Here is an 18,608-nt window from a genome sequence, read left to right as displayed (position 1 = left end):
AGATTTCTCAATGTGCTGTTCACATGAGCTGTGAAATCATCTATTGCATCTGGGGGTTTCTGCAGCAGCCGTTCTGCGTTTTGTAAGAAATGGTCCTCTCGTTCTGTAAAATTCTCCTTTCTGCCTTTTTTTTTTTTTTTGGGGGGTTGTTGAGAAGATGAGGGTCCAGGTGGAACTTGAGTTTCCACTTGTGTGCTATTCTCCGGAACACTGTCGCCACCGAGCAGACTGAGGTCCGGTGTGGATGTTAAATCAGGGTCTTGGGTGGGAGTCTATATAGGAAAAAAAGATATAAAAAATATTATAGTCATGTTTTAACATCTTTTTTACTATTTTTACAGTTTCCTAACACCGTGGAGGAGTGGACCAGCATCGTGGAAGATTTTGAACAACATTGGAATTTCCCTAACTGCGGAGGAGCCATCGATGGGAAACACATCCGCATCAACCCACCTGCCAACACCGGATCATATTACTACAACTACAAAGGATTCTTCAGCATCGTTCTCATGGCAGTGGTGAATGCCAACTACAAATTTCTGTTTGTGGATGTCGGCAAGAATGGCCATGTTTCAGATGGTGGGTCCTTCAAAAAGACGGCTTTCTACCAGAGACTCGCCAACAAAACCCTCAACTTGCCCTCACTGGACCAGACAAAGCACGGCCTAAATTACGTTTTCGTTGCAGACAAGGCTTTTGCATTACATGAACATGTGATGAAGCCATTTGCACACAGGGGCCTGACCAGAGAGAAAAGGATCTACAACTACCGTCTATCCCGGGCACGGCGCGTTGTGGAAAATGCGTTTGGAATAATGAGCAACCGCTTCCTCATTTTCCACACCACCATCAATCTACATGTGGAGAAGATAGACTGGGTCGTGATGGCGTGCTGTGTGCTGCACAACTTTCTGCGAAGAAAATCTACTCAACGAGGAACAGTCCCAGCTAGACCAGAAGATGTAGGACCCCTGGAGGACATTGAACATTTGACATCTGTGTCTGCACCACCAACTACAACAACATCCACCGCACGTGCCAAAGAAGTGAGGGAGGAGTACATGACCTATTTCAATGGACCAGGTGCTGTACCATGGCAGGAGGACTGTCTGTGAACTACTGACTAAATTAGACATTTGGGATTTAACAACAAAAGCATTAAGGATTTTGGTTTAAACTGTGTCACTACTTACCAAGACTTCTGCAACCTCCTCATCTCCCTCACGCTCAGACATCAAGATGATTGAGGCTCTTGTTCACTGATGAATGACATCATTTGGTAGTACCACAGCGCAGGAGTATATATTTCATCTGTAGCCACTCCTGATTTTTTGGAGTCATCCACCTTCTTTTTTTCTTTGATGTACACTGTCCTGAGATTTTGAATCTTTTGCCGTACAGTTTTCAGCTATGTATTTTTTCGTATACACCAACAGTTCCTCGAGTGCGGCCAACTTGTGCGACTTATTGTGGTACTTCCGAGAACTGATCTTCCACAGACAGTCTTTCAAGTGCAGGATTTCAATGAATCCTGTAACGAATTCACGTTCTGAATCCTATGGACATTATCTATGAATAAGAAAAAAAAAGGACATTTAAATATTTGTGTATATAGTTTTGTTAAATGTAATGTTGTTATAGTTCACATTTTTAATGTTTTAATATTTTTTTTTACAGGTTTTTAAAGTTTGTTATAGTATTCTAATCATGTTTTCTTTTACAGCAATGTTATGTGTTTATTGCTTGGTAATATAATGTTTTTCTTTGTTTGACAGTATGGGTTTTCCACCTTTGGGCCTGTCGTTGTGGTAGAACTACAGATCCCAGGATGCCCTAAAAACAGTATCAAAGGTGGGTGGCAGGTCATCCTGGGATCTGTAGTTCCACAACAGCTGGAGACCGAAAGGTAGAAGACCCCCAGCTTTAAATAATGTGTGTTTTTAAATGTAATGTATGGTGATTTTTTTGTAAAATACGTGTTTATTTATTTATTTTTTTGATGTATTACACACATTGGTGGGCAGTGGGAGCTTAATGCATGACCCAGCCACCGCCCGCCTCAATACGGCGGGCGGTGGCTGGGTCATGCATTTATTACCTGGGGGCACACATTGGTGGGCAGTGGGGGAGCTTAATGCATGACCCAGCCACCGCCTGCCTCAATACGGCGGGCGGTGGCTGGGTCATGCATTTATTACCTGGGGGCACACATTGGTGGGCAGTGGGGAAGCTTAATGCATGACCCAGCCACCGCCCGCCTCAATATGGCGGGCGGTGGCTGGGTCATGCATTTATTACCTGGGGGCACACATTGGTGGGCAGTGGGGGAGCTTAATGCATGACCCAGCCACCACCCGCCTCAATACGGCGGGCGGTGGCTGGGTCATGCATTTATTACCTGGGGGCACACATTGGTGGGCAGTGGGGGAGCTTAATGCATGACCCAGCCACCACCCGCCTCAATACGGCGGGCGGTGGCTGGGTCATGCATTTATTACCTGGGGGCACACATTGGTGGGCAGTGGGGGAGCTTAATGCATGACCCAGCCACCGCCCGCCTCAATATGGCGGGCGGTGGCTGGGTCATGCATTTATTATCTGGGGGCACACATTGGTGGGCAGTGGGGGAGCTTAATGCATGACCCAGCCACCGCCCGCCTCAATACGGTGGGCGGTGGCTGGGTCATGCATTTATTACCTGGGGGCACATATTGGTGGTCAGTGTGGTTGCAAACTGTACAAATACTCACCAAATATCCAACAAAACAAGACTTCAGTGTGCAGGCTCCCAAAGTGCGACTGTCTTGCTCCATACACGATGCTGCACAAGATGGTGATGGGGCGTGTCCAGGCTTCTGTCAGTCAAATTCCGTATTGTGTGATGAATCGTGTTCATGGTTGGCTAATCTGCCCTACAGCACGGCAGATCAGAAGATGCGATATACGACGAGCGGGAACGCGCATCGGCATCGTGCTCGTGAGTATAAACTCACGATTTGTACTTTTTTTAACCAATTCCTCGTCACGATTCGTCGAAATCGGCCAAATCGTGTAAAATGTCGCTATGTGTGTGGGCACCTTTAGCGTTACTGCATCACAGCACTGAGGACGTGGGTTCAATTCCCACCACGGCCCTAACTGTACTGAGTTTGTATATTCTCCCTGTGCTTACGTGGGTTTATTCCAGGTGCTCTGGTTTCCTCCCACACTCCAAAAATATACTGGTAGGTTGATTGGGTTCTGACAAAATTAATCCTAGTGTGTAAATGTGTGAGCATGTAGTAGGGAATTTAGAATTTAAGCTCCACTGGGGCAGGGACTAATGTGAATGGACAAATATTCTCTGTAAAGCTGTAAAGTGCTGCGGAATATGCATGCGCTATATAAATAACTGGTAATAAATAAATCTATCTATCATTTAGATTAAAATTAACTTACATTGCATGGTCATCATAAGACATTAACAGACACAGTTGAGGGTACAGAGAGAGAGGTCAGGAGAAGGTGGGTGAGGTTAGGGCAGAGAGATAGAGAGATCAGGAGGAGGTGGGTAAGGTTACTGTGCAGAGATAGAGAGGTAAGGGGGAGGTGGGCGAGGTTAGGGCAGAGGGATAGAGAGGTCATGAGGAGGTGGGTGAGGTTAGGGTGCAATGCCGCTTGTACTGGGGGGCGAGGGGGTCTGAGGTGTAGTACAGTTACAGGATAGTAAAGCAGCATAGTACAGTACAAGGCAATATAATAAAAAGTGATTAGGGCAGAATAATACACTATAACAGTGGTTAGGGCAGCATAGTACAGTATAGCAGAGTGGTTAGAGCAGTGTAGTACAGGGGAGAATGTGCTGTTGTTCTGAGTGGATTGTGAGCAGGGGAGACTGTGCTGCACAGGGTGAAAGGGGAGATGGTGACAGATACTTTATGCCTGGGGACAGGTACTATATGGAGCAGGTACCAGGTGGCTGTGTGTTCATAATACAGAGGTGCTGAGCATGTCCGCCTTATAAATGAGCACCATTTAGTTTGGGATTAGCTAGGGATCGTGGGCTGACAGGGGCAGACCGGCAGTAATGAACTACCACAGCCTGCCCCTGAACCTTCTCTCGCTGTACTGCCAGTGCTGCTGGGAACCCGCTGCTGCCGGCGCTGATCACAGGGGACCCACTGCTGCAGGCGCTGATGACGGGACCTAAAAGGTAATTGGCAAAAGTGGGTGGTAAGGATACTGGATTTAAACCTCTATACACTCCTGCCTATACCTTCTAAATCCTGCCTATACCTTCTAAAATTGACGCTATTTGCGTACGCAGTCATACAGTAAATAAATGCCTTCAGACCTTGAGAAATGTGTTTCCAACGCATAAAGGTTATTATTCTACATAAAAACAGTAGGTTACACACTGTGATCTAAAGACAATTTAGCGCAAAGAAATCATACAGACCCAAGGTACCGTTATACATACGCACGCACACTGGAACCAGTTACCGGCATCAACAAGAAACCTCCATCATCAGCATCAGCAAGAAGACTCCAGATTGGGGTCAGAACACACATTTATACTCTTACAGAATTAGGCAATACAATAGAAAAGTTTGGTATGGTTCCATTGGTTCCCAGTGTGGGTGCATCTGTTACAGGATATTTAACAGGTCGATTCAAATGGACACAGATCAGCCTCCGACAGCCTTTTGTCTCCTTTTTCCCATCACATGCAAATCTAAGCTGCTAACATTACAAAGTACATTTTGGTGTTTTAACTCTCTACAGTCCATAAGTTGAGAATGCATGTTGCAATCTTCTCACTGATTACACCGGAAAGCTGTTGAGACAGAGTAGAACAGTACGCTACCAAACATGGTTGGCTTATCATGTACTAAACCTTAGATATCAAATAATCTTTATTTCACAACATTAGTAATAACTGAATAAACTTCGAATATTACACTTTGAAGCTATGGAACCTTTTACTTGAGTGTGCAGTGTCTAAGTATTAGGGGTTTGGGAAAAGACACTAGTTAGATTTATGTAGTGAGGACTTTTAACTTGGGGCAGATGTGTATGCATGCAGCTAATAAACAGTGTTCACATGCAGGATATTATCCATTCGCTAATGTGCGTGAAATATGGTGAAATATGCGATCACATGATGCTAATAATAGCATCGCCATATGTACTTAAGTGTGAGTTTCTCTAAAATGGCGCTGGACGGCCATTCGCAAAATGGCGTTGTGCAGATTCTTATTTTTAAGATGGAGTCTGGTTGCCATTCGCAAGATGGCATCGCTCCAAGCTAATTTTTACACTGATTCTGTCTCAGCCACTAAACCAGCTTCGACAGTCCACCCTTTGATAGCAAACAACATGCTGTCATACTCTGATTTTAAAATTAATTTTAGGCTTGCATATGGGGTATTATCTAACGTTATTTTTATGAGATGGCACAAGGTGGTTTCAATCCATCTATAATGTGTCTCTAGGAGGGGACATAAAACTACCATTATACGCACACCGCAGATCTTGAAAGATCATGGGAAAGGTGTGGGGATGCACCTATACTATAAAGGAAGTTTTGAGGGGGATTAGGGACTTACATTATTTGAGGTGTTTTAAAATAACATTTTAATAATACATTTTGTGCATGTCTAAATATAATACATTATATGATGGTATTTCCTAGTTCAGGGTTGTAATGCAGTTCTACATTTACCTCAGTATTCATATTGTCCTTGCTAACCACCATCATAATTTCGTTCTTCCGGTTTACCTTATCTTTAAATTTTCTACACTTCAACACAGTAGGAACACACCTGACACATATGCCAATTACTATGATGAGAACCAGTATGAGGATCAGGAGTTTATCATGTACGCTTGCACTTCCCTACCTGTAAACCTCAAGGTGTCATCATACATCTCGGTAATATTATTATCAACTCGGTAATAATATTATCAACTTAGCAAGATCTTGGATATATCTAAAATTTAGTGTACCCCAAGCAATCCTGGTGGGATCCAATGCTACTAAAACTTGAAAGCCAGTTATCTCACTAATTAACTGAGTGGCTTTATGCACATCACCAGGTATCATATTTCTTTTGCCTCTGTGTTCATACTGCGTGTGAAGATATGGTGATGGTGTGTTTTTATGAATACCAAGCATTTCATCATGTGTGAGGGTTATAACTTCTTAACAATTACAGTACTAAGATTGGTCAGATACTTCCCTGATTGGCATAGCACTCCTCCTCCTGACTCCACTCCATCAACAATGCCATTAGCTCCCATCTCCTCTATCGGTCCCCCGTCACCGAAACCAGATATCCCCGAACAAACCAGGAGGATGGAAACTCTGGAAGACAATATGAAAATGAACACAGCAGACCAGTCCATCGCTGCAGCACGGACCTACAAATTTCTTTAATTCAGGTATCTCACTACAACCTTTTAATCCTCCCGGAACAAGCTCGCGATCGACAGGTCCACGTTATCAGCCTTGTCTCCGCCTTGTTTCTCCACCGGTTGGTTGACCTTTTGGCAGTGAGTGGAAATGACCCAGGTATCTCTCTCGGCCACCTTCAAAGATGTGGTACTCGTCAGTAACACCTGATATGGACCTTCCCAACAATCAGTCAAACAACCTGAGCGTAAAGAAATTCAGAACATAACAAATTCTCTAGGTTTGACAGTTCCATCCTTTCATGACAGTTTGCATCAGACATGTTAGAAAATACCATTTTCAATTTCAGTTGTTCTTACTCATCTTCGTAAGATACTGCACAGTAACCTCACTATCAAATTTTCAAATGAGGATGCCTGTCAAACAGTATCTCAAAGGGGGACAGATAAAAAAAAAAGAAAAAGAGATGGTCTGGGGTGATCTTGATATTATTAATACCCACCAACTTACACCTGTTTGTTTTTAAAGACATCACCTGTGAAATGAGTATCCCTATACTCTAGGGATACCGTATCTGCATACAACCTTCTGTACATTTAAACCCTGTTATTAATAGCTACTGCTCTAGGTAGTGTCTTAGCCCCTGGGTTTGGACAGTTTCCCAAGTACTTAACCTTAGCCTGGCATGGCTGCAATTTGTCCTTAGCAACCTTGTGTCCTGTGTGTGAGAGATGAAGCACAACAGTTTAGTATCATTTAAACATGGCATAAATGAGAACAGGGCACAACAATAAATCGTCCACATATTGTATCAGAACAGATCCATTGGCAGGTTGAAAAATATTGTAAACAGTTGTATAAGGCCTGGGAGAAGATACTGGGGGTGTCTATGAAACCTTGGGGCGATCGTGTCCATGTGTAGTACTTCCCGTTAACCTGACTATCTGTAGACTACAGATATGACAAAACCCCTAGATCCTTTATGGGGATATCTAGGTACTTCCCTGGTTAGGGAGTCCTACATTCTTCACTTTGCAGTGCTTACTTAGGTGTCCCACTTGGTTGCAGTTAAAGCATTTTTGTGTGCGGGGTGGGTGATAAAGTTGTTGTGTGGGTTGAGCAGTGGGGAAAGGGTGAGGGTATGGGTAATGATATTGAGGGAGAGGATATTGTGGGGGATATGTGATTTGTGGATAGTAGGCGAATTGTGGTTGTGTGTGATAAGTGGGGTAGGGCTGCATTTGCGGTGGTGTGGGATTAGTGAGGACGTGTAATTGTTCAGGTGCAGGTGTAGGTATGGGTGCAGGTGTGTCTGCTGGCTGTGATGTTACCGTTATTCCTTCTAGAGCTTGAATACTGACAGCCATTAGTTTCTCGCTCTGGGTCTCTCTCTTTTTAGAGATGTTCTTGTCATGTTCAATAGCGGATTCTATGAGGGTGTCTATTGTGACTCCCCTCTAGCCAGGCTGTGAGGTCTGAACCCGTGTCTTTAGGTTCTCTTTAAGACCATCCATGAGTACACTGACAATCATTCCCCTGTGGTGAATGCTATCTTTAATATCTTCTAACCCAGAGTACTGGGTGATAGCCTGCAGAGCCCGGTCACAATAATCTTCTGCAGATTCACTCTTTATATTTTATGGTGAAGATTTTGTTCCAGTTAACTACTACTGGAAAATATACACCCAATTGAGTTACAATGCGGGAAATGTTACCTTGATTAATTTGGTCTGTTAAGGGAACATCTCCATCCAATCCGTGATAAATTTGTCACGTCGATATTGCATGGTAGACAGGCCCTTAACACCACTCGCCAATCTTTGTTGGTTGGTTCGTGAGGAATACCCAAATTTCTCAAAAATCTTTGACATTTGGCTAATTCCTTTTTGGGATCGGGGAAATCATTTATTATGGAATTTAGCTCTGCTCTTGTCCAAGGACAATGCATTACTACTTCCCTTGTGGGCACTACTCCGTTTGCATCCGCATTCCCATTCGGAACAGTTATTGTCCGGATGGGATGCAGGCCGGACCGGATGCAGACTTTCGACCTTATTACCTGGCTGGAGGTTTGAAATGGCAGACATGACAATAGGTTCATCATCCACATCATAAACATTTTCCTTATGGTTACTTAAGAGAGGGTACAAATTACTTGTTAAATTTTTATGGGTTTTTTCAATAACTGTACCTGCACCACCATCAACATAGGGCGGTGGTGGTGCACGTGAACCATTGGCAATACCTTCCCCAACACTATCTTGCCGCACGTGCGCGCTATTTCGCGGCTCGCACACATTGCAATCTAGCGCTGCGGGTGTACTTTCTGGTAATGTGTTCGCAACACTAGTTTGCTTCGCTTGCACACCTTTAAGCCACACATCCCCTTCATGCTGCCATAATTTTAAACATTAGTTATATTTTAATTTTTTCACTCGAGAATGCACCAAACAGATGTGAGCTTGGGCATTGTTCAATATATCCTTATCAAAGCTACCAATTCTAGGAAACGGCCTAACACTCTTCCTCGTCATATTAAACCATTAATCACAATACCTGGTTGCATTGGCACTGTACTTAATATGCATATGTCATGCCCACCCAAGCGGCGCTTCCAACAGCAGCAAATCATTTAACATCTCTACCGTTTGCTTGGCCCCCATCCTGGGAGAACCCTAAGTTTTTCAATAAAGATTTTAACTGGTGAAAGACAGTCTAGATACTCTCACTTACCTATGGAAGAAATTTCTTGATGCCTCCACTCACCTATGGAAGAAATTTCTAGATGCTTCCACTCACCTATGGAAGAAATTTCTAGATGCTTCCACTAACTTATGGAAGAAATTTCTAGATGCTCCCACTCACCTATGGAAGTTATTTCTAGGTGCTCCCACTCACCTATTATCTCTCAGTTTATAATCACAAGTTTCCAGTGCGGTTCAATTACAATGCTCAAGTAACCCAACCTAATTACTAAACACTGCAATCACACTGAGAGCCGGTCCCTACGACAAAGACAACATGTACACCTGTTGATGTGTATAGAATGGTAGCTACTACCGAGCAGCTAGGCTAACTCCTGCACCTAGCCCTTAAGGATCATACAATACCCTTAAAATTTAGGACCGGTGTTACACCCTAAACAAATACTCACAGTCACACACTCTTTTCCTGCACAGAAAAAAACATGTTAACCCAGTTATTAGCAACAATTGATAAAGTAATCTCAACGGCTTTGTTTAAAACATGTGGTAGCAAGACCGGAAATACGTATACGCTATTGTGCGACTAGTCGCATACACAATAATGCGACTACTACACAACCGTATGACTCTTACCCTTAGCTGCGTACGCAAAAATGTGTCTCTGCTGCATATGCAAAAATGCAACCCAGCCGTGTACGCAATACTGCGGCACCCCTTTTAGCATGCAATTCTATCAACAAAGGAAAACAAACTTTTTCCTTTCTTGTCCCTGGATTCTAGTCAGCGTACCTTGACTCACCCAATAACGTATAGCGATCTCTCAGCATCAAGTGGTTGCAGGTAAACCCTGCATGTGGCCACTCCACCCTTTGGTGAGAGATCGATAACCGTATGTTTATCGTGTGAATTGGTATTGTGACTTCACTCGATGAGCCCCTAACTAATGATACTGGATTTAAACCTCTATACGCTCCTGCCTATACCTTCTAAATCCTGCCTATACCTTCTAAAATTTACGCTATTTGCGTACGCAGTCATACAGTAAATAAATGCCTTCAGACCTTGAGAAATGTGTTTCCAACGCACAAAGGTTATTATTCAACATAAAAACAGTAGGTTACATGCTGTGATCTAAAGACAATTTAGCGCAAAGAAATCATACAGACCCAAGGTACAGTTATACATACGCACGCGCACTGGAACCAGTTACCGGCATCAACAAGAAACCTCCATCATCAGCATCAGCAAGAAGACTCCAGATTGGGGTCAGAACACACATTTATACCCTTACAGAAATAGGCAATACAATGGAAAAGTTTGGTATGGTTCCATTGGTTCCCAGTGCGGGTGCATCTGTTACAGGATATTTAACAGGTCGATTCAAATGGACAGATCAGCCTCCGACAGCCTTTTGTCTCCTTTTTCCTGCCGCATGCAAATCTAAGCTGCTAACATTACAAAGTACATTTTGATGTTTTAACTCTCTACAGTCCATAAGTTGAGAATGCATGTTGCAATCTTCTCACCGATGACACCGGAAAGCTGTTGAGACAGAGTGGATCAGTACTCTACCAAACATGGTTGGCTTATCATGTACTAAACCTTAGATATCAAATAATCTTTATTTCACAACATTAGTAATAACTGAATAAACTTCGAATATTACACTTTGAAGCTATGGAACCTTTTACTTGAGTGTGCAGTGTCTAAGTATTAGGGGTTTGGGAAAAGACACTAGTTAGATTTATGTAGTGAGGACTTTTAACTTGGGGCAGATGTGTATGCATGCAGCTAATAAACAGCGTTCACATGCAGGATATTATCCATTCGCTAATGTGCGTATTTAATGTGTATATGGGATATGGTGAAATACGCGATCGCATGATGCTAATAATAGCACCACCATATGTACTTCAGTGTGAGCTTCTCTAAAATGGCGCTGGACGGCCATTCGCAAAATGGCGTCGTGCAGATTCTTATTTTTAAGATGGTGTCTGGTTGCCATTCGCAAGATGGCGTCGCTCCAAGCTAATTTTTACACTGATTCTGTCTCAGCCACTAAACCAGCTTCGACAGTGGACACTAGCGGCAAGTGTCCGCCTACTTGTCGTTCAGTTGGGAGTTTCCCCTACACTAGAACGATTACTTGGGAAAAATCAAACATATTTGATTTTCCCAACTAGTTGGAACAACTGTTTTTGGCCGTTTTTCGGCATGTGGGATCAAACAAATGGTTATCATTTATTCCCACACACTAGATGATTATCATTCCAACCAGCCAACTAGTTGACTGGTTGGACTGATATCATCTGGATGTAAGGCCATCATTAGTGTTTGCAAAAAGTATGATATAGCAGCAAAACAAATCCCTTGGCAACATACAGTACCAGGGAAGAGAACTTGGTGCAAGTTTCTGCCCTGATTCACCCAAGTTCCTCACATACTTACATATACTAAATAAAAGAATGGCTAAACCATTTTCTTTTCGGACTCCAATATCAGCAAATGCATGCTGATATTAATGGTGGCTACTTTTAACAGCGGATGGATGGGGGTAATCGCATAGTTACGGCCGACACTGAACACAGATGGATATCTGCATGTATTTCTAAATATGGAAACTGTACACAACAGTGGCCACTTTACGTGCAAATCTTTATGTCTGTGATACTTTCACCAGTCATTGTGTGACCCTTCAGCGGAAGGTACAGAATTATTTTTTATTATATTTTAAGAATCAAAGCTTTTTATGCTAAAAGTACATAACTATTAGCACAAATATGTCCATAATACAGATCCAAACAGATTATAATGGTGCAAAGTGCACAACATAAACATGAAGGATCACACAACGGTTACTGTATTTTATTTTTGGAGAGATGTATCAAAGCTTGGAGAGAAATAAAGTATCAACCTATCAACTGCTGTCATTTTCCAAACACAGCCTGTAAAATGATAGTTAGAAGCTGATTGGTTGGTACTTTTGTCTCTCCCCACCTTATCTCTATCCAAGCTTTGATACAACTCCCCTTTAGTCTTTAGGCAAAACTTAAGTCTGGTATTCAATGTATAAAATAAGATTACCATCTATAACCAGAGATGCCGACCTTTCTGGCTGCCTCTTCCGGGAAGATTGGCAAAATTATTCAAGCAGCACATTTTCATCTGCTTTTGTAGAAATTAAGTGATGATGAATAGACCCCAATTTAAGAATATAAAATACAGATTGTGAAAAGGGGCCTCATAATCCTTCTGACTTTTTGCATTTTAAGCAGAAGATGTCAGAAAAGTTTTGTACAGTATTATCATCCTATTATTATGTACTTTTTCCAGTAACGTCTGCTTGTTATATAGGACCAGTACCCCTTACTATACCACACATATGACTTATCACTTATCTGGCTGCAGTGGCGGATTGGGCCACCAGGACAGCGGGCTATTTCCCGCAGGGCTCGTCCCATGCTCCCATCTGTGGGCTGGCTTACAATGCCTGCTGGGCTGGATGGACACTACCGCGATTGGAGCTCTGCTGAGCTCTAATCTGGCAGTGGTTCTATACTAGAAGTACAATGGCCGCGCAGCGGGACGGCTGCTGTGCATGCCCAGCAGCACCTCCCATAGGCACTTGCTGCGCACTGAGCACTCCGGGATCAGGAGCTCCAGCAGCATGTTGTTGCTGTCCCCTCCGGCTCCCACCAACTCCTTCCTGGTCAGCTGGGGCCCTCCTCCTCTTCGCAGCCGTGGTGACAGTTACAGGATCCCTCTCTGAGAGGCAGGGCGGCGTGCAACGGTCCCGGCTGTCCCTGGCTCAGTTCATCGATGCAGAGTGGAGCGCCTGCCCTGGAACATCCTATGCTGGAGGAAACACACCAAGCCACACTCTGTCTGCTGAAATGTAAGTTAAAACGGTGCTTAAAATATATTAAGGGGGTGTCACACGCCGGCCTGGAGACCCCAGAATCAGACCCCGTCGCTTACCTGTGCGGGCGCTGACCCGCGCTGTCTTCTGGCTCCTGCGCTGTTGTCCTCTGGAGGGTCCCGCTGCTGTGCTGCTCCCACGCCGGCTCCTGCTCACCGCTGGTCCCCGCTGACTACCTCCAGGAAGCGCTGTCCTCCGGTCCATGGGCGCGGCCATCTTGGATTGCCCATGTGACCCACTTCCACCAATGAGGAGCCTTCTCCTTCTCTCTCAGCCTGTCAGCTCCCAGTGTCCACTATAAAAGGATCCCCAATGCTCACATAAGTTGCCAGTGCAACTAGTTTCTTAGTTTAGCTAAGTAGCCTTCCCACTGCGCTCCAGCCGCTCCACGTAGCCGCTCAGCTACCAACGTCTACCCACGGCTATCCAGCCGCTCCACGTAGCCACTCAGCTACCAACGTCTACCCACGGCTATCCAGCCGCTCCATGTAGCCACTCAGCTACCAACGTCTACCCACGGCTATCCAGCCGCTCCACGTAGCCGCTCAGCTACCAACGTCTACCCACAGCTATCCAGCCGCTCCACGTAGCCTCTCAGCTACCAACGTCTACCCACAGCTATCCAGCCGCTCCACGTAGCCACTCAGCTGCCAACGTCTACCCACGGCTATCCAGCCGCTCCACATAGCCTCTCAGCTACCAACGTCTACCCACGGCTATCCAGCCGCTCCACGTAGCCACTCAGCTACCTACGTCTACCCACTGCTATCCAGCCGCTCCACATAGCCACTCAGCTACCAACGTCTACCCTAGGCTATCCAGCCGCTCCACGTAGCTTCCTAGCTATCTCGTTACTGCCGCATTCCTCAAACTCCTGTCAGTTCGCTGCACGCTCTCATGTGGAGAAACTTCATTAAGCCAAGCCTCCTCCAGCGAGCGTCTGCGCCAAATAATACAGATCCAAGGCCCAGTCCGGGAACACAGCTCCTAAATTCCACGTTTGCACTGGCCAGATGGACTCGGCAAGTGGTCAAGGATCTGGGATAGAAGCCTCGCAGGATGTACTATCCCGTCTGGAAAGACAGGAGACCTCTCAGGCTCAGCTGATCCAATTTATCCAAGATATGTCATCACGCCTGGACAACATCCAGTCCTTACTGGCTCATCCCGCTCCCGCTGGCTCCCAAGCCGCCTCTCCTCCTGTGGTGTCACCTGCTCCTCCGGTTCTACCTCCTGCTCGTCTTCAGCTCTCCCCTCCGAGCAAGTTCGATGGCAACCCCAAATTATGCAGGGTTTTTTTAAATCAATGCGAAATCCAATTCGAGCTACAATCCGCCAACTTTCCGACGGCCAGAACCAGGGTGGCATATATCATCTCTCTACTCTCTGGCCAAGCACTCGATTGGGTCTTGCCCCTTTGGGAGAAGTCGGATCCCCTGCTCTCCAACTACCCCGAATTTGTTGCTACATTTCGCAAAATCTTTGATGAACCCGGAAGAACCACCTCCGCATCAGCTGATATTCTACGCCTCCGTCAGGGCAGCAGGACCGTCGGCCAATACGTAGTCCAGTTCCAGACTCTGGCTTCAGAACTCAATTGGAACGAGGATGCCCTCATCGCTGCCTTCTGGAGTGGCCTTTCTGAAAGGCTCAAAGACGACCTAGCTTCCCGTGACCTTCCAACCAGTTTGGATGGGTTAATCTCCCTCTGCAACAAGGTGGATCTCCGTCACAGGGAGCGTGCCTTGGAAAGAGGCAGATTTGATCGTGGAAGGCCGCGTCCAGTTTCCCGCTTACCCTCTCCTCCTCTGGGCGAAGAACCCATGCAGGTCAACCGCTCTCATTTATCGGCTGAGGAGCGTCAGAAAAGGCGGAGGCAGAACCTCTGTATGTACTGCGGATCTCCTCAACATTTAGTTAAAACTTGTCCCATTCGTCCGGGAAACGCCTCCTCCTAACTTATGAAAGAGAGGTTAAGTTAGGAGTTGCCATTGAATCACAAAGGAAGTCTGATTCCACCATCCAGGCTCATTTAAAGTGTCCTCGAGGTTCCAAAGCTGTATTAGCTCTCCTGGATTCCGGAGCGGCAGAGAACTTTGTCACTACTGAATTTGTCCAGAAGCATCAAATCCCCATGGAAGCGTTGCCTCGAGTCATCACTTTAACCGCCATTGATGGTAGTCGCATTTCTAGTGGAACCATCACCCATCGTACAACACCACTTAAACTTACCATTGGGGTGCTCCATTCCGAACAACTATCCTTCCTAGTGATTCCCAAAGCCTCTCATTCTTTAGTCCTCGGATTACCCTGGCTACAGAGACATTCACCTCAAATCAATTGGACCACCATGCAAATAATCTCCTGGGGTTCCAATTGCTTCAAAGGTTGCCTTCAGCGGGTAATACCTATCAGATCTTCCGCTGTATGGGATTCTACAGACCTGCCCAAAGCCTACGATGGGTTTCAGGACGTCTTCTGCAAACAGAGTGCAGACCTGTTACCTCCCCATCGTGATTGGGACTGTCCCATAGATCTGATTCCCGGGAAGAATCCTCCTAGGGGCCGAACCTATCCTCTATCTCTCCCTGAGACTCAGGCCATGTCGGAGTACATTACGGAAAACTTAAATAAAGGCTTCATTCGACCTTCCACGTCTCCAGCAGGGGCTGGATTTTTCTTCGTAAAAAAAAAAGATGGTGGCTTGCGCCCGTGTATTGACTACCGGGGTCTTAATGAAATAACTATTAAGAATCGCTACCCTCTTCCTCTCATTACAGAGTTATTTGATAGAGTCAAGGGAGCCACAGTTTTTTCCAAACTCGACCTAAGAGGAGCCTATAATTTAATTCGTATCTGTCCAGGCGATGAATGGAAAACGGCCTTCAACACCAGGGAAGGGCACTACGAGTATCTCGTTATGCCCTTTGGCCTCTGTAATGCTCCGGCCGTCTTCCAGTTTTTTGTCAATGAAATCTTCCGGGACCTCTTGTACAAGTGTGTGGTCGTTTACTTAGACGACATTTTGATTTTTTCTCAAGACCTCCAAACTCATCGAGACCAGGTCAAACAAGTCCTTCTGAGGTTGCGGTCCAATCAACTGTTTTGCAAATTAGAGAAGTGTCTGTTTGAGGTCTCAAGTGTACCATTCCTGGGATACATTATCTCTGGAACAGGCCTTCAAATGGATTCGTCAAAACTACAAGCCATTCTTGATTGGTCTCTTCCTTCCTTAAAATCCATACAAAGATTCCTAGGATTTGCCAATTACTATCGCAAGTTTGTAAAAGGTTTCTCGACTCTGGTAGCTCCGATTACAGCCCTCACCCGCAAGGGAGCAGATCCAACTATATGGCCCGTCGAAGCTACCTCTGCATTTCAACTACTTAAGCAAGCCTTCATCTCCGCTCCCATCTTAAAGCAACCAGACTCCACCCGGCCCTTTATCCTGGAGGTGAACGCATCCTCTGAAGGTGTCGGTGCAGTGCTTTCCCAGCGATTTAAAGATGAAAAACTTCATCCCTGTGGTTTCTTTTCCCGGAAGTTTTTGCCTGCAGAGAAGAACTACACCATTGGAGATCAAGAGTTACTCGCCATGAAACTAGCCCTCGAAGAATGGCGATATCTTCTAGAAGGAGCTCATTACCCCATTACCATTTTTACTGACCATAAGAACCTCCTTTATCTTAAATCTGCAAATTGCTTGAACCCTCGTCAAGCCCGGTGGGCAATGTTTTTCTCCAGATTTAATTTCAAAGTCTCCTATCGCCCCGGTTCACAAAACCTCAAAGCCGACGCACTCTCCCATTCCATGATGAGCAACCCTGATCTACCCATGGAGCAGCCCCAACCAATCTTGAATTCCGCTTCCTTCGCCTCTACTCAACTATCTTCTATACCCCCGGTTGGGAAGACTTTCGTCGCTCCGGAACTCCGCAAGAGGTTACTGCGTTGGGCTCATGCTTCCCGGTTCTCTGGTCACCTGGGTATGGATAAAACCCTAGAATTTATCCAGCGGTCCTATTGGTGGTCTTCGATGAAGAAGGACATCAGGTCTTATGTGTCTTCATGCATCAAATGTGCCCAACACAAGATACCTCGGTGGGTTCCACACGGTCAACTCCAACCTCTTGCAATTCCATCTAAGCCATGGACTCACCTATCTATGGATTTCATCTCTGATCTTCCTCCATCTCGGGGCCACAACACAATTTGGGTTATCGTGGATCGTTTTTCTAAAATGGCTCATTTCGTACCACTTACTGGGCTTCCGTCTGCACCTCTACTCGCCCAGAGCTTTATAAAAGAGATCTTCAAGCTCCACGGCCTTCCTCAAGAGATCATCTCCGACAGGGGAGTACAGTTCGTAGTGAAGTTCTGGAGGTCACTCTGCTCAGCCCTTCAGGTAAAACTCAAATTTTCTACCGCTTATCATCCCCAGACCAACGGTCAGACCGAAAGGGTCAATCAAGACCTGGAACAGTTCCTGCGCACTTTTGTCTCCTCCTCCCAAGATGACTGGATTGAACTTCTTCCTTGGGCCGAATTTGCCCACAATAATCATTATCACACATCCACCAGCTCAACTCCTTTTTTTACAGTTTTTGGTCAACATCCTCGAGTGCCAGATTTCCCTCTTCTTCCCACATTAGATGTGCCTGCGGCCAAAATGTCCCTTCAACGATTCTCCAACATCTGGGAAAAGGTTCGTTCCTCTCTGACTAAAACGTCAGCCCGGTACAAGAGATTTGCTGACCGCCAAAGACGAGCGATTCCAAATTTCCGACCTGGGGATATGGTCTGGCTCTCTACCCGAAACCTAAGACTCCGAGTACCCTCGATGAAATTTGCTCCGCAATTCATTGGTCCATTCCCAATCATCAAAGTCCTGAATCCTGTGGCTTACAAGTTAAAGCTTCCTCCATTTCTTCGCATTCCAAGTTCCTTCCATATTTCTCTTTTAAAACCACTAGTCTTAAACCGATTTCAGAAGGTCCTGCCTAAAGCTTCTAGTGTTCAAACACAGCAGGGAGAGGAGTTCTAAGTTGACAGAATCTTAAATTCCCGTTGTCGATACAACCGTCTTCAATACCTTATCGACTGGAAGAATTATGGTCCGGAGGAACGAATCTGGATAAATGCCTCCGATGTCCATGCACCCCGTCTGGTCAAAGCGTTCCATGTGAAATTTCCTGATAAACCAAGGAAGTGTCCGGTGGCCACTCTTGAAGAAGGGGGTACTGTCACACGCCAGGCTGGAGACCCCAGAATCAGACCTCGTCGCTTACCTGTGCGGGCGCTGACCCGCGCTGTCTTCCGGCTCCCGCGCTGTTGTCCTCTGGAGGGTCCCGCTGCTGTGCTACTCCCACGCCAGCTCCTGCTCACCGCTGGTCCCCGCTGACTACCTCCAGGAAGCGCTGTCCTCCGGTCCATGGGCACGGTCATCTTGGATTGCCCATGTGACCCCACTTCCACCAATGAGGAGCCTTCTCCTTCTCTCTCAGCCTGTCAGCTCCCAGTGTCCACTATAAAAGGATCCCCAATGCTCACACAAGTTGCCAGTGCAACTAGTTTCTTAGTTTAGCTAAGT

This window comes from Taudactylus pleione, unplaced genomic scaffold, assembly GCF_031769625.1.
Source record: "Taudactylus pleione unplaced genomic scaffold, aTauple2 ptg000129l, whole genome shotgun sequence".
Lineage (NCBI taxonomy): Eukaryota > Metazoa > Chordata > Amphibia > Anura > Myobatrachidae > Taudactylus > Taudactylus pleione.
The sequence above is the reverse complement of the archived record's forward strand: the minus strand, read 5'-3'. Positions refer to the sequence as shown.